At 36.1% G+C, this 23,844-nt stretch overlaps 1 protein-coding gene across 2 annotated transcripts in view; it reads right to left on the minus strand.

The window, feature by feature from the left end:
• The window catches only part of LanB1 (laminin subunit beta-1), a 396,592-nt gene that overhangs the window by 370,697 nt on the left and 2,051 nt on the right, over nt 1-23,844 (minus strand). The window lies entirely within an intron of this gene.

A 23,844-nucleotide genomic window follows, 5' to 3' on the forward strand; every position in this document is an offset into this window, starting at 1 on the left:
ATGCTGACATTCCTTATGTCAGTTCTATCGTCGTTGTGACTATCCAACTAGTCAGCATCGTCTCAAAAATTTTCCAGTTTAGTGGAATGAGAATGTGGGAACTATATTTGTGATTTTCCGTCAGGGACTGTGCGTCAACCTTTCCGGATGAACAGTGCGTCGTACCGATATATACATATATATATTATAATTAACAACTTTCAAGTATGAAGTGTGTATAACCTTTTATTTTTCCTTTTTTATTATCTGCCTCCTCTCTGAAAGACGGTCAGAGACTGTGAACTTGCAACTATGAGGAGTGTGTATAAAAGTGGTGTTTTTATTTATACGATCATTCAAGAGATCATACAGATCTCCAGTTTAATCATCATTTTGTGCTTTAAGTTTTTTTTATAAAATTTCAGTGTGGAATTGTGAGTAATTTGTTTAGTGTGTGGTGCACCAAGTTATAAGTAAATTCACTACAAGTGTGTCTATTTACCATGAAAGTGTCATGTCCTTCTACTTTCATCAATGGTCTACCAAACCAACAATAAATCGTCATCTATCAAAAGTATTTCCAGGGTGTCTGTTTTTCCTGTACGGTGAGTACCTGAATACTAATTCCTATGTTTTGTTTTCAGGAGTGAGAGTCAAGGAACATTTTTCCTTGTCTAGTGTACATCTGACCATCTTCCTGAATGGGGCCCAGGGAGAATTACGCCCAAAGAACTAAAGAGGACACAGTTATGAGTATAGAGAGTATTTAACAGGCTGCTACCTGTTTGTTTTGAAATTTGTTTTTTTTTTTAATTTTTTTTTTAACCTTTGTTTATGTTGAAACTCTCTATAAGTAGATTCAGACCATAACTGATGTCAGAGAATACCCTGAGATTCTTGTCTGTTTTTATTCACTTACTTATGCTCTACCGACTAAAACGTGGCAGTGACGGCTTCCACAGGAGATCACCCTTATCTCCAAACAGGGATTACGTATGCTAATGCATCTTATTTGCATTTTATTTAGATTTTCTGTTTTAATTTGAATATCCCTAGCCACTCCACTTAATATTATCATCTTTATTGTAGGGGTGTCTTCGTGGTATGCTTAGTTTTCTTCTATAGCTACCTGCACCTCACAAATGGTAACGGAGTGAGAAATATCCATGTGATTGATGGTATTATGACTGCGAGAGTATATTTGGAGAACTTAAAATCAAACTTAAAGGATAGCGCGCAAAAACTTTGCTTGGGTGATAAGTGGATGTCCCAACAAAATAACGACCCCCAAAACGGAGCTTACGATGTTCGCCAATGAATCCTTAACAATGCATTCCATTATCTGGAAACTCCGCCGCAATCACCAGATTTGAATCCACTGGAGAACTTGTGATTTAAACTAAAGAAAAATATCCGTAAACGCAACCCTACCAGAACAGAACAGTTGGCTCAGTATGTTCGACAGGAATGGGCCCAATTTGATTCCACAATTTGTTGTAAATACATCAATTCAATGTCGATATGTCTTCAAGCAGTCGTCGCGGCAAAAGGGTATCAGGCGAAGTACTGAAAGGTCCTCTTGTTTTCATTTCGTAGCTTTTTTATGTTAATTTTTCGTTGTGTCCAAATACTTTTTTTTGTTGTTGTACTGTCAACAGTTATCATCTTTCGTTCGATATTATAATATAATTTTCATATTTTCTAATATGTATACATGCAAATAAAAGACCGTGTTTGCCCCTTGTTTCCAACATAAATCCAATCTGTTGTCTTGTTATGTATGCTGCATAGTAGCGGCTCTTTTGTTTTTTTTACGAGGTGTCCAAATACTTTTTTACCCACTGCATATATCTTACTGACTAAAGCATTGCGGCTCTAATGTTATCAAGGAGGCAAATGTTGCAGTCTCGCAAAAAACGAACATTTTAATAGATTGTATAAACTAGTCACATGTATGCTACATAATGAATCTACTCTTATTAACTTGTTTCTTTTGTCCCCAAAACTACAGCTACATATTAATACATATTAACGTTTGCTGTCCCTTGTCGGCACTGAAGTTATACGAGACGTGAACCTACATTTTAAGACGGGACCCAAACCACCGTAATGCGTTAAAAGTGTTATGATCTCCCATTGGAAATTGAACCCTGGACCACGTATACCAAAGGTGCACGCGCTAGTCACTAGATCAGAGGGAGAGCAAGTAATGCATGTTGAGTCCAGTATTTAAAAATAACATCGTTGATATAAGAAATAAACTATTTAAGCTTCTGCGGACCTTTTGAATATTCATGTGAAGAAGATGCATGGCAGAGTCGATTGATTCCTTCCTATGTACTTCGAGAAGTAACCTATAACTACTGATTTTCTTCTTAAAAATAATGTTCAATCTTAACAAAAATATCTATGTTCAGTCAGTATCTGAAAGTAGGGATTAATGGCTTGTAAAACCAACGGTTGCAATACCAAAGGCACGTGCACCTGTGGGCGCCCTCCCTGATCTCGTGTGTTGAGATAGAAAAAAATATCTTCCTTATTTTCATATTTGTTGATTCGGTAAGGCAGTATCCGCCACTGGTATCTAGATTTCTTTATTTAAAAAACAACTCTTTACGTTTTAGTTAATGCCAGAATGACCTCCATTTGAAGTAGAATATTACTCGGAGTATGAGGTCCCACGTGCTCGTGAGGTCGGCGCACGTGACTTCGACTCAGAAGACCCGGCTTCGATTCCCGATCCACTATAAATCCTACTTCTTAAATAGCTTTAAAAACTTCAAATCAGCAAGCAGAACATTAGAAAGTCTGTTTAATTATGATCCCGCTATAACATTAGAATTAACTTAATCTTAACCTGAGATTACTCATTTCAATATTGAGTCAATTCAGAATTAAAATCTTTCTTGCAAAACATTTTAAAATAAACTGAAATACAGCGTAAGATTTGACAGATTTGTCGTAGATTAAAGGAAACAATTTCTAGTTTATAATGAAGAAAAAGAACATCCAGCGAAAAGCAAAAGAATGATGTATTAAGGTTACCAAGAAAGTTGTGTCGCATTTTGTGGAAGTGTGTGTTCCATTCGCCCTCACACAGTGAGTTGAAGAAGAATGGAGATAAGGCGAAAGTCAGTTGTTGGTGTGGCTATATTCGACATACTACCTAGTTGTGGCAGTTCAGTTACATCATGAATTTGCGTAAGAACAGACTGAACATGGGACCTCCACAGAGTGTCATAAGGACGTGTATGCTGTACGAGTTTACACTGGGGACAAACGCCGCTGCAGCGGGACGGAAGATATGACAGGTCTTTAGTGGGGGCGTCTTGACTACGCGGACAGTGCAGCGGTGGTTTAACAAGTTTAAGGACAGTGACGAAACACTCGAAGACGCACCACGTGCCGGGAGACCAACACATGTAAAAATGAAGATCTTCGCGCAGCATTTGAGGCGAACATTGGCCAGACATGTAAGGAACTGGGACTACAATTCAGTGTGAGTAGAGAAACCATTTGGCAGCACCTCCATCAACTTGGGAAACACTACAAGGTGGGTCGATAGCTCCCACATGATCTGATTCCGGGCCAGAAGGCAAAGCGAGAAGACACCTGTGTTTCGTTGCTTTCTCGCCTCAGGGAGGAGCATTTCTGGACAGGGTGTTGACATGTGATGAGAAGTGGATCCTGTACGAAGCTCCACGGCGCAGTCGTCATTGGTTAGCATTCCATGAACCGGTTCCAAAGCACCGAAATCAACACTGCACCAGAAGAAGGTCCCCTGCGTGTTGTTTGGTGGACTGCTCGCGGCATCATGCATCAGAAATTGCTACCAGTTGGTCAGAGCATCAATGCAACTGCAGCAGTTGAGCCGCGTTCAAGAAAAGACTCAAAACTCTGGAGCCAGCACTTCTGAATCGCAAAGGAGTCCTCCTGTTACAGGACAACACTAAGTCCCACGTGGGTAGGATGACCCGGGACACCATTCTACGCTTTGGATGGGAAACAGTATTGCATCCGCCATACTCCCCTTAGATTGCACCGTTCGTTTATCACCTGCTCCATTCCTTGGACAATCACCTTAGAGGACGCCAGTTCAAATCCCTAGTAGAGGTGCAAAATGCATTTGATACCTTCTTTGCTTCACGGCCCACAAAGTTACACCGCGATGGAATCCATAGCCTTTTAGAACGTTGGCAGAAGGTCGTCGATGCAGATGGGGACTATTTTTGATCTATGTTTGCCGTAGGTGACATTTCGATGCTCGAAGGTGGTGGGTGAAAAAGCGACAGAATTTTCTTGGTTGCCTTATAAATCTAAGTTCTAAAGTCAATAATAGTAGACATAATATTCTCTTGAGTGTTAAATCTGATTTCCATCTTTCTTCTTCTGAGTAATCTACATTTTCTCCACAATTACATCTTAAATTGTTTCATTTTGCTCTACTAAAAACAAAAATAAACAAAAAAAAATCATACGACAACGCTTCAAATCATAGGAACGCTTCATATTGTTAGGACCAAGAAGAAAGTCAGTATATATAACCGTATATACCATACATAATATATTACAAACTAATGAACTAGCGTAAAAAGTGTTTGTATTTGAAGTGAGATCTGAACTACGCGAGATATTGGATTTGCTGCATAGCTTAGAGTTTAACGTCTCTTTCAGCATCACGGCTATATGGGACGTGGACCTACACTTTAAGCTGGAATCCGATCCATCGTTTGGATATCCAACCTGGAACAATGCATAGAAAAGATGAGTACTGTATCTATTAAACTCTAGAGAAATATTCCGACCATACAGTTGGGCGAATTTGTGTTATCAAATGCCAATTAAACTCGGAAAAATGAAACGGTAATAAAGCAGTTCATTCATCTGAAATATAACTTTGTAGTAGGAATTGATCAACATTTGTTAAAATAATGGGCGTGATTTTCTGTAGTGAAGACATCAATCAAAGAAGATTGTAAAGCAAAATAAATGAAAAATCAAAACTGGTATTACGGTTTGATTATAGCTAGTGTTGCTGCTATCTACAATGTTATCTGATTCAACAGGAAGGAAAGGAGCTCTAATATTGAAGTTCATTAATTAAATTTCAATGATCCTTTACAGACCGAAGCTACATGAAACCAGATCTATCACTTAAAGTGGGATCTGAATTACTATTTGAGCCTCATTCAAGGCTTGATAAAACCAATGGGGGTTGAACCGCGAACATATGCATAGAAAATACGAAAGTTAGCCACTTACTACGAAGGAATACAAGCCTACAATAATTCTACAATCAAGAATGAAGTGATAATAGACGAAACGACGACTACTGACACGAGATCGAAGCTTGACTCTCGAGACCGAGAATGAGACCTCTACTTGTGGACCGAGACAAAATCGAAATTGTATATAATTTCCTTTTGTTTTGATTCCATTGCTAACAAAGAGTTTATTTTTCTTGGATATTGAAAACTATTTTCTATCATGCGTTCGTAATATGCAAACCTGAGCCTTCATTTACAAAGATCTTAAAATGTTGAAAACTAGTCCTAACTCGTACTTTTTCGAACAGATGGCACCATAGTAGACTCCACGTTCCGATATTCGATACTCTTACTCAGGACGCTAATCAAAGGTTGGATATAGATTCGACACTTCTGGTTCGACTCGCTGATAATAACCGAATTTAAGAATTTCAAATTATACCAATTTACCTAAGTGTTCCTTTATTATTATTATTATTATTATTATTATTATTATTATTATTATTATTATTATTATTATATAAATCTGTTAAACCTACTCTATAAAATAAAGAAAAAAGAATTTATGAATTTCTGATAAGTTATTATAAAAAAAGTTCTTGTAATCGCTACAGAACTTTCAATTATGACTAGAGCTCCCTCGTGGCTAAGTGGTTAGCATACGCGTATTTGGAGTGGGAGACCCGGGTTCGATTCCCGGCGGGAGCTCATGCCGTTCGGATTCCACGTTAATCAGTAGGTCCACGTCTCATTAGCCCCACTGCTGAAAGGGACAGTAAACTAAAATCAACTCAACTCAACAACTCAATTATAATATGCACTGAACATACCGAAATCCGAAAACTGTTTCCAAGAATCTCTATTTCCCTTACAACTTCAAATTAAACCTATCTCCGAATTGAACTGAGGATTCCCCAAACCATCGTAATATTATACTACTACTACTACTAATAATAATAATAATAATAGTAATAATAATAATAATAATACTTGGCTGAACCTGCGTTGACTACACAGCGCATCATCCTAAAATGAGCATGAATCTCCTTCACACTTCCTTATTAAATATGTACGTCCCTTTACAGACACAAGTAAAAAAGGAAATGCACTACTCGGGGGTGAGTTTGTAATAAACTTGGAGAACTGATAGATAATGTTAAATAGGAATATTTTTTATTTTTATTTTTATTTATTTATTTTTTTGTTATAAATCCATATCAGAATACGAGTCACTGTGGCTCAACACACCTTTAAAATTGTAAGCATGTAACAGGTTTTGTCATTCAGATTAAAACAAAGCGCCTGCAATATCCGTCAACCTGCTGTGCGTTGCTCATCTGTCAGTTGTCTAACACAAGGATTTAAACCTTAGCAGCGCACTAACAGCAATGTTAATCTAATTTATTCAAAACGACTTCTGAAACGTTGAATAGAAAAACAATAACAGGTTTTCTTCAAAATTTCGATTAGAATAGGCAAACTTGTATAAAATTTGGAATCAAATGCCGAAAACAGCACGTTTCTAGAGCTTGCGATTTCCGAGATCTCACTGTCGAAACGAACTAACGATAAACATAAAGGGTGTACCATAAAGAACGAAACTTTTGAGTGCATAATAACATACAAATTTATACGCATGCTTACTTAATTTACTAATGAAATTAAGTAATTTACATATTACATAATTTTACAGTGTATGCTACCTGAGATTATGCATGAAATATGATACTACTCAAATCCCCTCCACGACTCTGCAGGCACTCTCGTTCATTCGACGAAATTCTCCATAACTTTTCGGCATACTTGCACCTTAAGCTCTTAAATTACACGCTGAGTCTTGGCCTTGTGTTCTGGAAGTGACCATTGTTTGTTGGCGCGCACACAAGATTTCACGTCACCGGTGCAAGAAATCAACACTGCCAGGGAACCTCTCTCGTAACAAGTCTATTGTTGCAATCGATGTGTGAGAGGTTGGCCGTCTTGTTGAAACCATACTTCCTCAGCATTCATACGATCTTGTTCAGACCACAAAAACTCCCTTAAGGGGATCTGATACCTCTTCGCTTAGGTTTCTAACTCTCCATTTGATAACATGTAAAATTTAATATGGTAATTTTGAACAAAGCATTGCAGGTAATGACTTGAAATTTTCAATACAGATACACAAGACCCATATAAATCCAACCACGGTCTCCAATTTACGTTACGTGCGTTAGATTAATTGCAATATATTCTTCAGTAAGTTTGGCAACAGAGAATAAAAAGTATGCTGCAGAGGGAAGAGGGCTGACCATCTGTTTGCTTGTTAGCTGCTTTTAAAAGGACGCTCTTACCAGAAAAATCACGTTGTGATTCTCACTTCTCAGTGGTTAGAATGGTCTGGACTGTAAGCGCCCAAAACCACTTTCTTCCTTTCACGGTTTGTTTGTTTCTTCCATTCCCCTGCAGTCACAAGAAGACAACTTGTTTCGGAAAGGATTTTGAATTAGTAGCAAAAAGCAAAACTGAATGACACCACGGACGGATTAAAGGGAGGGGCGGTCACTCCCTCCGAGAACATTTGAATACTTTGAATAATCGGAGTAAGAAACTAGAAGTTGCGTAATCTAATAAGAAAAGTTTGTTGAAGTATACAGATCAAGACGCATTTCAAGTGTTACAGTATTGTACTTTCCTTCCCTTCCCTCCCAATTCCCTTCTGAAGAAGTTCTCTTTTGTTTCTCTGTTCCATATTAGCTTTTACACTTACACTTTCACTATCCAGTATTGATTTTGACCATACCATCTGCACAGCAAGGCGAGTAAGGTTCCTACCCCCTTTTTAAAAATTGCTAATTATAATAAAATTTATCGAAAACAATTCATCTCAACGATAAAGACTTATACACATTCATTATTGCAATCTTAAAATAAACTCGCCGCCTGTCGCATATGCTAGCGATCTAATATATACGAATAGATGAAAAGTTAATTTGAAGCCTTATGTATTGTTTTTCTGTAAATAAGTCCGAATTCATATTTGTTTCTATTGTTGCATCGACAAAAGTGAGTGCCAAATCGTTTTAGGCTCGTTGGTCTTTGCGAGGTCCCTAGATGCAAGGCCGTGGGCAGTCGCCCACCACTTGAAACGCCTCTGCACTAGATGTCTGCACGTGCTCGGGCCTACAAAGCATGCATCACTTCGGGCCCGGGAGGGGTTCGGGCAGTAGCGTCATTTCAGATTTGGCTTGGGGGGGCAAGACCCCTTGATGTATGTAAAATTCCGCGTTTTTCACTGACTTACTACTATTCTATTGATAAAATCTATATAAATCTCAAACTCAGAGGGGCAGATGCCCCTCCCTGCCCCCTAAATGACGCCCCTGGGTTCGGGCTGTGAATTTTTAAATATACAACCATATTTCTCGGACTTTTTCTGGCCTAACTTTGTAAATATTGTGTAAAACGATACAAATTGCACCTTTCTTTCTGGAGGACCTTTAAAACACAACTGCAAAATTAAACCTCGAATTTCTGTAAATAAAAATACAATTTTGCATTAATAATTAAGTTTCTGTAATTCGGACTTATTTCGGGCTCATTTGATTATTACAGAGCTCAGTCCGGACTCTGGCCGAATACTAAGACATATTTCGGACTGGGGTTGGGCCTCACATTGTAAATTGACGGGCCGGACCCGAGCTGAAAATTCCGGCCCGTGCAGACCTCTGCTCTGCACCCGCACACATTCCTTCCTAGTCCAGAAAATCTCCTCCCCTCCGCATCGTCAATAATGGTAAATTTGTTCCTCGTATATTTGCTTATTATTGTAAGGGAAGTTCAAACCAGAACTCTAAAAATTTGTTCGTTCTCTGGGGTAATGTGAGTAATGCAAATTAAGAATGATATGCGTAATATACACATGTCAGAAAAACTTGATATCAATTTGACTAGACCTTATACGTAATGTTTATTTTAGAAATAATAAACTTATGGAAATATATCGAGACATCTGAAATTTAATGTTAAATAGTGGTGAGTGAGCCAGAACGGGCGTGCACTATTCATTAGTCAAAGAACACGTAGCTTGAAAACTACTATTTAAACCAATAGAATTAGACAAATTTGTAAAAAGTAAGATAACCATAGTTGGAAATAGTGTGTGTATTTTTTTTTAGGAGGAAGCCCAGAAGTACATTCTCGATAAAATAATAATACTAATAATAATAATAATAATAATCAGTGGCGTTTTAGGGGGGGCTTCCGGGCCTAAGCCCCCTCTGAAATCTTACTATAGTAAAGTATATTAAATATCTTGCAGAATTTTCACATTTTCAGGCAAAGCCCCCCGAAACAAAATCGTAAATACGCCACTGATAATAATAATAATAATAATAATAATAATAATATTAATAATAATAATCTTTCTCACTTCAATCATAGGTTGATGGGCAAGAAGGAAATTTTAAAAGTTTTCTTTCCCCTGGGAGAGCTGTTTTATAATTTGATAAGGTCTCTTCTTCGTTATTGCATCTATCCTTGGTCGGGCCGCGGTGGCTCAGTGGTAGAGCGTTCACCTCTAATGCATGGCGTTCTTATTTCGACCTCAGCTCGCACCAAGTGAACTTTATGGAGGACAAACACCATGTGTGGGGGTTTTCTCGGGGTTCTCCCGTTTCCTTCCACCATTTCCTTCATTTCTCAACAACACTAGCTCCTTTAACCTACCAAGCGTAACTGTGGGACGTAAAACTTATAGATTTTTCTATCCTTGGTCTTCCAATTCCTGGTTTTTCTTCTGCCTTTTCCTCTATCAACACGGTGTCCGATCTGAGTGTCGAATAAGATAGGTAAGCACGCTCGTTCTTCTCTTTCCTATTATCTTCATGATCTGTCGTCCTTTACTAGCTTCCTTTAATACGTCTTTATTCCTTCCCTTATTATTATTATTATTATTATTATTATTATTATTATTATTATTAATCTTTCTACGGGTACATCTCGCTTTTGTGGCAAGATTCGCCCATTCTAAGGTTTTAAACTTTCGCTCTTGATTATAAAAATTCATTATACATTATAAAAGTCTATACAAAGAAATGTATAGGTCTACATCTTATAAATAGTACACACACATTCTACCATTATAAAAATAGTATACATCTTATAAAAATAAATTATCAACGAAATACCTCACTACTGTCAAACAACATTTGTACTGTGTATATATTTATAGTAATTATATAGACTGTTATGTCTTTTAATCATATGGCTACCCAGCTTGCCTCACGACGATGGGCAGACGCCAATAATTTGAGTATTCTAGCAGGTAATCACCTGCTAGAACCAGGCGATCAGGAGTCCAACGCTCTAACCATTAGACTATGAAACCCCATTGAATGACTATAAGGTTAAAATTCAAATGATTCTACAACAATTATCAACGAAATATTTCACTACATTTCTAACACTAACGACGCTTATACTGTTGATACATTTATATTAATTACTTTATGAAAACGAAACTATATATCTGAAATTAAAACGATACTACAAAAAGTATTTTTTTCCAACAAAATACCTTACTATTGTCAAATAACATTTATACTCTGTGTACACATTTATATTAATTACTTTATAGAAAAGAATAGAATGATTATATGCTTGAAGTTAACTCATCCAAAAAGCAATTATCAATAAAATATCTTAATATTGTACACTGATTACATGTACTGTACACTTTGTGTATTACCAATGAACTAATGTCTGAAAATTGAATAAAAATACTGTATGTATGAAATTATTACATTGACCCCAGAAAACCAATTTTTGCCAAGTCTAATACCATCTTTCAAAGACATTACTTTTAGTTTTATTACAAAGTAGAGCATTTATAGCATCTTATACGAGAAGAATATAGAACTTCTTATCATGGTAAAGTACATTTAACACAAATACGTTATTTAGATACAATATTCTTGTTCGTTTCAAATTTTTAATACAAACTACTGCTACTGTTGTCTTTTTACATTTACTGTCTTCTAGTTTATTCTTGTTTGTCGAATCTAACACTGAGGTTCACGACGGAGAGGAAGTGACTGTTCCAACCGAGAATCAACAATTCCAGGGAGTATGACTGTTATTTCTATAGACAGCCGACAAAAGGGCAAAGCTGCCCAAAACAAGTTTTTGAAAAAAAGGAAAAAAAGAAAGAAAATTAGAAACAAAGGATCAGAGGCGACATTGGTTTTTAGCCTGAAGCGCTTATAAATCACTACCACGTGCCGCGAAGACTAGTAGGGCTAGAAGTTCCGAGGGCTCTCAATTCCTTCAAAAAGATCTATCCATATACTATATACAGCATAGTTGCCAAACTTACTGAAGAATATATTACAATTAATCTAACGCATGTAACGTAAATTGGAGACCGTGGTTGGATATATGTGTGTCTTGTGTATTTGTATTAAAAATTTCAAGTCATTACCTGCAATATTTTGTTAGAAATTACCATATTAAATTTTACATGTTATCAAATAGAGAGTTAGAAGCCTAAGCGAAGAGGTATCAGATTCCCTTAACATATTGCGGTAGCGTTCACTGTTAATGCGTTTCCGGTGCCATTTTTGAAGAAGTCTTTGAAGATGTTTTTCGCAGAACGACTAACACGAGGACAACCCGAGGGTTTAATGTCCACAACCAGTTTTCTCAAATTTAGCAACCAATCTTATCACAGTCGACTTATTCCGTGCATTGCGTTGACTAAACATTCCACGGAGTTTGCGAACAGTCTCTGCACACAACGTTCACTATATTTGTAGTAAGTTTTCCCATGACACACTATTCGGCGCTCCGTGACTACTAATCACAAACACAACAGATGAAAATCGTGTTATGTTCAGTGTTGCTAACTTAGAACAGAAATGATGAGCATTTCAAACGTTGCATGGCAAAATCTAAGTAGAGAGGACTGAAACACTTATTCAACTTTATGTGTTTCTATTCGTTTATTACAATCGTCGGTGTATATAGTAGCACATTTATTTTTAATTTTTACTGTTTGCTGTATTAATGCTACATTTTATAGTAAAAAAAAAGAAAGAAAAAATGTATATATTGTTGGAGAAGAATGTAGTAAAATATGAAGAAATCATTAAAACCGTTTACGAGAAAATCGTCGGACCAAAACTCTCCTATATCAGCAAAATATCCTTTACTGATATGAACAAAAGAATCACGCTGATGTGTAGGGTGGTAAACTAAATATTTAGTTGTGACCTATAAACAAGTCATTAGGGCTGTTTTAGAGAAATTCGTCTCAACGCAAATTATTCTACCGTAAACTACTACTTCTGAAATCCAGTGAGAAAAATGGACCATATACTAAAGCTATTAGTAAAATACATATTTATGAAATTTTATATATATATATATATATATATATATATATATATATATATATATATATATATATATATATATATATATATATATATATATACAAGGGCGGATCCAAGGGAGGGCTATAGCCCCCCCTTGACGCTCAGGTTTACACTGGATAAAATTGACTTCAATTCGGTTTTACACTGGATAAAGCGGCAAACTATGGTTTAGCCCCTCCCTTGATCATATCCTGGATCCGCCACTGTATATATATGTATGTATAAATGGAATTATTCGGTTTATATCCTTATGACTATTCCCTTTAGGGCAAAGGAGACACGTGATTCAAGAAAGTGAATGATTATGAAAGAGCTGGACAAATAATAATGTGGAAATAAATGGAAGAACCCATAGGAAACCCCCGAATCCAATGTTAACTATTACAAATTTACATCGCCTGGGATCGGGCCGGGAACTCTTCGCATCAGAGGTAAGCGCTCTATCCCTGAATCGCTATGTCCACATGAAATAAAAACAAAACTGCTAATGCCATTTTCGAGATAACTATACGAGCAACTTTCGCCTTTCTGGAATTTAGTCAGAAAATTATCTCATATTGTTAAAATGCCCACTTAATGTAAAGTGAACAAAATCGCTAAAGAAGTTTATGAAAAATCGTTCAAGAAATCCTTACCCTCGCCAGTGAACAACTCTTTCTGTAATTTTTAAAATTGCTTAGGTTGAATTATACGATTGTTAATGAAAAATTTCATAATAAACAATATACTCTATACTTGTTTTGAAAAAAAAAATAGTCCGAAACACATTTATATAATCAGAAAACTTCCGTTCTGTACTTTACAAAAGTAACGACTGATGCCTTATTGTCGGAAGTCTTTATCGAGAAAAATGCAATTTGACCTCCACTTTTTTGCAAATTACACTTAGTTTCCAGTGTAGGAAACACTTTTGACCCCTTACGGAATTCTATGAAACCTCAGACTAAAAGTTAGTGTTGATACAATGCATAGTTTTCTGTATATATATGGACGGGCATTCGAAACCACTTCTTCAGTATATTGGGGCCACTTATATTGTTATTCATTTAAGTCTTTAATCATATCTTTGTTGGCTTGAATTATTCCGATATTAGTCCGACAATAGGGTCCCATAAGTCACTTAAAAAACTGCATAAAAATGCATCAATTCATCAACTACAAACTTATTAAAAGTTATGTTAAGTTAAGCTAGAAAGCAAGTTTTCGTAAATCAGTGTTGAAAGTGCCATCCATTATAATCAATCCAAAAATTACATCCTCTACGAACAAAAGAACATAACATCATAATATTGTTGGATTATAATTTATGAAATTCAGTAATAATATGCTATTTCTAAATAGTCTAGATCCGTACGTTTTTCTGGAGAAACCTTTATATTTCATTTCCTAAATTTTGTCTTTTGATAGCCTAAAGGCGTTGGGCTTAGGTCCAGTGAATGCTGCACAAATAACTCAATCACATCTTGGTAAATGTGGTCATATAACCATCACCTTTGAAGTACAAACACACGTTCATCATTACCTCACTATTTATTTTAAACTAACTTAATTATGAATGTAATAAGATTTAGATCCTAACTATATATAAAACTACATGAACTGACATAAATTACAGGGGTACTTCCGGTTGACGTGGGAAGTTGAAATCTGGCATAATTGTAGCTTTCCGGGACTACCAACAGTAAAATTGGCAAGTGATTAATTTTTAAATTTTATGGGGTCTAAAAGGGGGTGAAGAATTTCTCCATGTTATTTAAATGGGCATTTTTTGGACCTATCATCACATATTTTAGGTACTTGGAATAAAAACTTGAAATTCGATATACTTGCATGCTCTCGTTAGCATTGCTAAGTAGATCAGTAAAAATAAAAAATATCCAACTTTAGAGTGGTTTCATCGGGTACTGAAAAATCTCTCCCATGTTACTTATATGGGACACTTTTTACCCAAAATTATTGGGTACCTCCTGTAGGGCTACAATGATTAAATTTGACATGATTGTAGCTTTTCGGGACTAACCGACAGAAAAATTGCCAAAAGTGAATATTTTTAATTTTTAAAAAATCTAAAGGGGAGATTAATAAATAGCCCAGAGAAGCGGGCGATTGATACTCGATCTTTATAAATTTACCTATTATTCACGAATTACACCATAACGTGTTGTCTACATCGAATAATTACTGCTATAAAGTCAACTGAGAACTGGAATTAGTCCCAGAAGCGACAGTCCTATTAGCGACAGGAACTGTTATCTGTCCTATAAGCGACCGATTCATTTACATTGAGATGATGGAAGATGATATGATTCCATCTCGTAAAATATGTTTGCTTCTGGCGTTATTAGTGTCCGAACAACCTTGGTATGAAATATGTACGTGCCAGTGATACTGCTCGTCAAATATATTTTTCCTCTACTGTGAGTGCAAATAAAACTTATTTTAATTTTGAGTTAGATTTGACATAAAACATATCAAATAACTTAACGAGACAACAGGGATATTTCCATGAAAAGTATATTCCTATGTAATTATTGAAAATCCAGTTGTAATATCCCCTTTCTTCAAAAGCTCTGTTTTCTGTATTTAATTTGATTCAAATCTAATCACACACTAAGAACAGTAATATATTTTATTTTGAAAAACTTAAACGTGTAACAGTTTCGCCAACTATCTATTTTTTAAACTTCCTAAGACTCTATGAATAGAATGAGAAAAAAATGTCAATGATAAAAGACAGCTCTTGAGATAACTTACATCTGATTGGCTATTCTCAACCAATCCCACCAATTACAATGCAGTTCACTCTAAACAATCCAAACGGTAAACAAACTCTTTAAACTACCCTCCCCCTATTGTAAGCTACTAAAACGTAAACTATTTGCTTAATTTGCCTCCCTCCCTTGTTTTGACTTATGCATAAAAGCTTGCCGTGTAGCAATCTGAAATAATCCCTTATAACTAGACGAACTGTTAAGTCCTGCGAGAGATTTGTAACTTGTGTAATAATTTCTTCAAATACACCGTATTTTAGATTTCTTTAATATCCTCAAGTGGTGAACACCTTTTTTCTATGGGCGCCCGATGGGAAGGCAGGGGTCACCCCCCTGGCTCACAAATATCGTAATATAGCAAACCACGTATATTAAATACCCCAGATATATCAGACGTGATACAGCAACCATGGATATGCCCCTCCTTGAAAATTTTCTTCGGGCGCCCCTACCTCTTTCTGATTTCTTTCTTATGCCATAAACATATTCAATCTAAACTTATGCTCCGTATCACTTAAACATGGAATTTTTAATTATATTAGAATCATAGACAAAGGCGGAGCTACTCTAAATGTATTTAGTTAGTTTTCCCCTTGATAGAGTCAATGTATTCATAGAAATTAATTCAAAAATATAATATTAGAAAAAACGTATAAAAGATTGTTAATGTAATGAGAGCATTCTCACGTATTAAATTCAGGTAGAGCGAAATTTTTCATAGTACATTTTGTTAGGTTCTAAATCACATTAGCATGAAACAAGTTGAAGAAGGGAGAACCTTATCTTCTTCCATTATCTTAGTATGAACGAATCGGTGACTCATATAGCAGTTAACAGATCGAATCGGTCGCTCATAGGACAGTTAACAGTTCCTGTCGCTAATAGGACTGTCGTAAGTGGGAAGACACCGAGAACTGAACAACTGCTAGTGTGAAGCGACATATGGCTCACACTATAAAACAGTAACAAAAGATTCCACTACTTTCCTTACCTTCTTTGCTAACACCACAGTTAAGAATTTCAATGTATTAATTTCCTCAACATTATTATTAATTGTGATGTTTTCGCGAATAAAGCTAAGGATTAGCAACATATGCTTTATTTTTCCTACTGCTCTGAGATCTATTTCTTTACATATGTCAGAAAGATATTCAAGAGACGTGCGGAATACCAGGTGATCAGACTGATCACTACGTCAAATTATCTAGCTCGTGGCGGATTTAGGCATCTTCTGGCCCTAAGCAATTTATGTCCAAAAGTCCCCCACCCGCACGACACCCACCCTGTGATACATGTCTATCAATGAAATCGTGTCAGTATACTTTTGACAATTTTGCTTCAGCCGTTGACTGTTTCACAGTACATTTACTTTTAAGTACATAAAAGTATCTTTGTAGTTTTAGATAGTTTGTTAAACATATATATATATTTTAATAATTCTATGTTCAAAACAAAAATTATAAAATTAATATACATACACATAGAGAATATTGTAACTTACACTGCAATATATCTCTTACAACAATCAATTCATCCAAACAAGAAGTAAACGTCACCATATTAATTTAGAAAATATAAATCTTCCAAACGTCGATTTTGTTTCACTTGAAGCTCTCTAAGGTATGCGGTTCTAGTAAGCTTGCTTTGTTTGCCTACTGGGAAATCCAACCCCGACTCCATAAGGCCATCCAATCTATCTGACACCTTACTGTTATCACTCCATGTCAAACAGAAACGTGACGTTCGAACTTAAGATTGCGACTTCGCGAATACAGTCTATTAGCGTTGTAATAAAACGTACACATAAGATTCATTTACAATTTTACTGTCGTGCAGAACAAAAAAATTCCGTGAGGAAAGGGAAGAGAAATGATCTAGTCCTCGCTCATTCAGGATAGTTCTTTCATTGTCTCTCTTCGAAAGTGGCGACAGAAATACAAAGAGGAAGACAACGTTATGCGAAGAAAGTTGTTACTGTTTCCTTTGCTCATAATTACTCGATAACACCTCCCAAGATACACAAATATACAACCATTGTTAACTAGCACAAAAAAGATATCCCTCTTCCTCATTATCGGCACCCTCTTCCGTGTATGTATTCGTTTTCCCAGCAACTTTTTTTATTCTTTATCACTAAGGCTCGGAAGTTGAAGATCTAAAAATTACCTAAAAAGGACCTAAAAATATCTAAAAGAAAAAAAAAGACGTAAAAATTGAAAAAAAAGACGTAAAAATTAAGACCCAGCTTAATTAGAATTACGTATTTAATGAATATAATGCTCAAGAAATGCAAGCTTCTGGTAGGTTAATGGTCTGTCCTTCATCCGCAAACTGAAGTACAAACTAAAATAAGAAAACTTTCCCCTCACCCCCCTTGCCGGAGGACATTGTTATCCGACTTGCAATTGTTTCAGCTCTGGTCTTATCAGTCCAGTCGTTGAAGAATGTCTTATCTCTTGAATTTTCTTTACTAAAGAAAAGATGTTTAAGAGGTAGTGGTGATTCAAGTTAATGGCCAGTAACTTTATTGTTAAAAGATGAAGTCAAAGACAAAGATGTTAAGACCTATGAAAAGCTTAAAAAAGGCCAATAAAAAAAACGAAAAAGAACAAATAAAATCCACCATTTTCTGGCCTACAATGACCAAAATGAACATATAGTATGTTAAGCCTCGTCTTCGGGCACTTGTAACAAAGAGGATTTTCCTCAACTTCCGGGCCCTATTTACCTCTCGTCAGTACGTCGCTATCTTACTGCACGACTACAATGTTTTGAAAAAACGTGAGACAGGGACCATAACAGATAAGCACCCTTCAAATAGACAAGTTCATTTATTTAGCGCTTTGGGAATACCAAAGAAATATTTGTGAATATTACCATTCACATGTTATCCTGTGACGCGCACGCAATTTGGCGGTTAAAAAGAAAAAATGTTACCAGAATGACAATAACGGCCCAGGTCGCAATTATAACTAAATATGATATCGAAAAACAAGATTCCTGGGAAGGTTCTAGAATACTGTTCCGCACATATAGGCGGAGGTGTGTTAGTACCCAGGTTGGTTCCTTTCTTTATCAAACCTCAATACTCAATTCACATACTAATGCCGAGTGAGTGATAAGGTGTGAAGAAGGTGGGTTAATACCCAGATTGATTGATTTATTACGACTCGATTGATATGCGGATCAGTTTTCTAGAACCCTGCCCTGCCATACTTCGCGATTTATTTAGTCGTCCCGTCCTGTGTGTCATAACTTTGACTTATAGCCTTAAGGTAAAAAAAAAAAAAAAGAGAGAGAGAGAGAGAGATAATGAGCATAATTGTTTGTCTGCTAAGCCACATACTTGAGTTGAGTACACACGAGAGACTGAACTCCCATATTCACACACAGTATGCGAGGGAAAATCGTAGCAAGTGAGCCACACCACTACATGGAAACTTCCACTGACGGTGAAAAAACAAAATATAAGACCCAGAAAAAACATACGCTCACGTACTTGGTCGCAACACACGTGAAGCTCGCAATAAGTTAGAGTTCAATTACAACCATTGGTCAGAAATATAAACATTATGATTGAAAAAACTTATGTGGATAATATATATATATATATATATATATATATATATATATATATATATATATATATATATATATATATATATATATATATATATATATATATATATATAAAAGGAAGAATGAAAACCGAAAAAAAAAGTAACTGGCTTCCTCCTGGCTCACTCAACGAAGATGAGACAACGGGAAATTTACGCTTTCAGCTATTTTCCCGCCCCCCATTCCAGAGTTACCATTCGAAGAAAAAGAATGAAATGAAATATCTAGTTTTCCATCTAACATGTCTTTAAGCTAAATAAGACGGATGGTTAATGAATTAGGAATTATAGTTGTAAGCTTTCAGGATCTATGGCCATTTTGGCCCGTTATCTATGAGGGTTGATGTTCATCGGCGATCATACCATCCGGGGAAGTGAGGAAGGATGGAAAGGGCCGGGAATCTTCATGATACGTGCCACTCCGGCATTTGCCTGGCGTGAATGTGGAAAACCTCATTCAGGATAGCTGACCTTAAAAGGCGTTCACACCTTTCCAACCAAGTGCTCCCACCGGGAATCGATCCCTCAACCGCTCGATAAAGTGAACAAGAATGCGGAAAGTAACGGGAGGTGCCTTCCATTTCAATTCAGGCATTTCATGTACCATCACCATCTCAGATATTGTTGAAACTTTTTTTTTTTTTTTTTTTACAGCAACTAGACATGTTTTTAAGAGACCCATATTTTTTTGGTTTTGTCGAAAAAATATTTCCCGCCAAGTAATAGGCCATCAAAGACGGGGAGTACAATTTATGAATTGTAGAAGACATGGAAAATGGTCAACACCGGAGCTCCACCATTCAGCTATGGAGACAGGTAGTTATAATTCTTGTTGTGGTATGTACACTCATGTCCAAAATGATTGTCGCATATCTATAACTGTCTTCTTGTAAGAATATAATCTGGTAATGATTTTGCAGGGTACCTCTAATACTGATACTCTGTGTATAATCGGGAAATATATATTTGTGGTAAATTTCATAGGAAAAGAACTATAAATACGAAAATTAGAGTGAGTAAAACACGTTGCTAAATGGACAAGAAAGTTTTATTTTCGTTTTGTTGTTCTTATTTACTGTTCTTTTGGCATGAAATTTGCCACATACATGTCTTTGCCGATTGTGCACATACTAACATTACAAGAAATATGGGGCGAATTCGTTATCAAAGAATATTCCTACAACAACATATTTATAGACATGCGACAATAATTTTGGACATGAGTGTACATAGGGATATAAATAAACTATATTTTGTTATAGTTTGGTTTGCGCATGCATATCTTTTTCTACATAAATTAATAAATGAACGTCAGTTTATCTCAAAAGTCGAAGTTTGCGAATTTTTTTCGAGCACTTCCGGTTCGAATATTAAAATTCTGTCTTCACGGTTGGTAAGACCTAGTTACCCGCTTTTCGAAAACAGTTTTGTGTCGCTTCTGTGTGCAACCGTTTTGTCGAAAAAAATTCCAGAAATTGTAAAATTTTCAAAAATCGCCATTTTCTCGAAAACACCATCTTTTAAAATTCTGAAATTTTGTCGGATGGTTCATCTTTACATGAATAATAAACACACTAAATACCATTCTCGACCAATGCTTCATGAATTAACTGAAGCCTTTTAAAGTTAGCGAAGTTTCGTTAACTTTGATGTCACAGTTAGCACTGGAAACAATAAAAGTGCAATGATTTGATGATGTTTGTGGTTCAGATTCATTAAATGAAGAACAAAAGGTTTTCTTGACATGTTTTTTATTATTTTGATCAAAAAGGCTCTTTGAAACAGTAAAATGAGCCTTCCCCTTCTCCTCCGTTTTTTTTTTCCGAAGTAATCTGAGATGGAAATTACGATTACGAAACATACAAATTTCAAGTTTACTTGAAATGACCATCCAATAAATTCTGATGATCTATAAAAAGCCTAAACTATTAGCTCAGTGATGATTTGGAATGCTCCAGACAAAGTTTGAATTAAGTGCGACGTCATTACAGTGATCGAAAAGGACAAAAAGTTTAAAAAAAAAAAATAAAAAAATCGAAACGTTTTCTTACGCGTTCCATCAAAGAAATTTACGGACTTTTTAAACACAACAGAAGAATGGGTCACTCGGAATTTTATAGTATTCGACTAAAGTGGGTCAATCCGCAATCTGCGAAAGAAGTGTATGTATTGTGCAAATTGTGAGTTAGCTGCTACTGCCTTAAAACAAATCAAAGGTGCAGTCTGTATTGAAGTTGTCATGAGTGATCTATTTACTTTAGTAGTATGATCCGTAGAAAATGACAGCTGTCTTCTTCAAGAATGTGGTGAATGTCCTGGGGTGGACGGAGTAAGTGTGGAGTCTTTAATTATTGATCCTGATGAAAATGAAAGTGTTACGTATGCCATATGGGAAAACAATGATCTCATTAAAAAAAAAAAAAAAAAAAACTGCCACTTTCTGTTTTTGTATCGTGCATTGGTGGTTTAACTTGAAGAATTGTAATTCATGACCACATCGAGAAAATCCAAAGAGAATTAATTCCTACCGAAAAGCATCGTATAAAATTTCAAGATACAAATTCTATAAAACTTTATGTGGACTTCGCTGAAACTGGACTGTTATTCTGCAAAGTGAAATTCAGAGTTATCACCGGAATATGAAACAACTGACAGCTTTTTTGTAATAAGCGACGACAAAACACACGATTCGGCTCATGTACTCATAGCCATAGACAAGATTCTAAAAATACTTGAAGAAAAGCGAAAATAAGAAAAAGGTTCTAATACGTGAAAATAAGTGATTTTCCTCGTGGCTAAGCGGTTGGCGTACGCGCCTTAGGCGTGGGAGACCCGGGTTCGCTTCCCGGCGAGAGCCCATGTGGTTCGGATTCCACGTTAATCAGTAGATCCACGTTTCATATAGCCTTGCTGCTGAACGGGACGCTTAACTAAAATCAACTCAACTCAACAACGTGAAAATAAGTGTCTACAATTTCCCAAACCGTGCCAGTGACTTCTGATGGTGTTGCATCCCACTTTAAAAATCGCTTTCAGAGGTTCGAGATGCAGACATGTCCGATAAAGCAGCGGTTTTCCAGTGAATCATCGGGGGGGGGGGGTAAAGAATCTGACAACGCGGCATAACCTTAGGCAAAAACAGATACCAGTAGTAAAACTGCAGAAGAATTCGTAAGTATAGCGTAAGTACACACTCCGGGTATTACTTTCGTTTTACGGGCCTGGAACTAAATTCGAAAATAATAATAATAATAATAAAACCTCAAGAATGGAAAAGTGTGCGACAGGCAACTGGTATTTAAGGAAGTCACCTTTGACTTTCGGAAAATGGTGACGTTTTTATGGCAGTAACGGATCACCATGAACTAACTTCATGCTTCCCCCAAAATCGAGCTTATGCAATTCAAAGTGTATATTTAAGAAGTCTGCAAAAAGGAAATTTTGTTACATACATGTACGTATGATAACCAGTGGTGCGTAGCAGAAATATTATGAATAAATCATGAATTACGCGAGGCTGATGTGCTGTTTATGCTTCTAGATGGACCTTCAGCAGAGTACAGGTTTCCAGAAGGGCATAAGAGAAGTGAAAACAAGTGTTTTGTGGCTATCGACACTGTGCTACGCAGGGGCGGATCCAGGACGGACTTCTGGGGGGGATTATGATACTGCTACTTAGAGCTACTTTTAAGAGCTAACAAGTCGGAGATGGGTTTTATTTATATATAAAATAAGAAAGTTTCTTTCCTGGGGGGGGGGGGGCGATCGCCCACTTGGATCCACCCCTGGACGAGATATGAGTGCATGAACATCTATTAGAGCATCTGCACGGTTACATGCTATTAGCGAAGAAGACACCAAGCAAGGAAATGATTGGTCCATCTTAAGCAAACAAAAAAAAAAAAAAAAAAAATCAGTAAAATTTTGTTTCCGAAGACCATTTTAAGTAAGTGAACTTCAAGTTTGTGCTTTTCGTAATCGTAAACTCAGATTACTTCGGAATTTAAAAAAAAAAGAAGGGGGAGGCTTATTTTACTATTTCAGAACCTTTTTGATCAAAATTAAAAAAAAACAGTCAGGAAAACCTTTTATTCTTCATTTAATGAATCTGAACCACAAACAACATCAAATCATTGCACTCTTATTGTTTCCAGTGTTGCTGTGACATCAAAGTTAGCGAAACTTCGCTGCCTTCAAAAGGCTGTAGTTAATTCATGAAGCATTGGTCGAGAATGGTATTTGGTGTGTTTATTATACATGTAAAGTTGAACCATCTGACAAAATTTCAGAATTTTAAAAGATGGTGTTTTCGAGAAAATGGCGATTTTTGAAAATTTTACAATTTCTGGAAATTTTTTTCGACAAAACGGTTGCACACAGAAGCGACACAAAACTGTTTGCGGAAAGCGGGTAACTTGTTCTTACCAACCGTGAAAACAGAATTTTAACATTCAAACCGGAAGTGCTCGAAAAAAAATTCGCAAACTTCGACTTTTGAGATAAACCGACGTTCATTTATTAATTTATATAGAAAAAGATATGCATGCGCAAACCAAACTATAATAAAATATAGTTTATTTATATCTCTATGTACATACCACAACAAGAATTATAACTTTACCTGTCTCCATAGCTGAATGGTGGGGCTCCGAAATTGACCATTTTCTATCTCTTCTACAATTCATAAATTGTACTCCCTGTCTTTGATAGCCCATTACTCGGCGGGAAAATTCTTTTCGACAAAACAAAAAAATACGGGTCTCTTAAAAAACACTTCTAGTTGCTATAAAAAGAA

The sequence above is a fragment of the Thermobia domestica genome, chromosome 6 (genome assembly GCF_964235325.1).
Source record: "Thermobia domestica chromosome 6, izTheDome1.hap1.1, whole genome shotgun sequence".
In the NCBI taxonomy this organism is placed as follows: Eukaryota; Metazoa; Arthropoda; class Insecta; order Zygentoma; family Lepismatidae; genus Thermobia; species Thermobia domestica.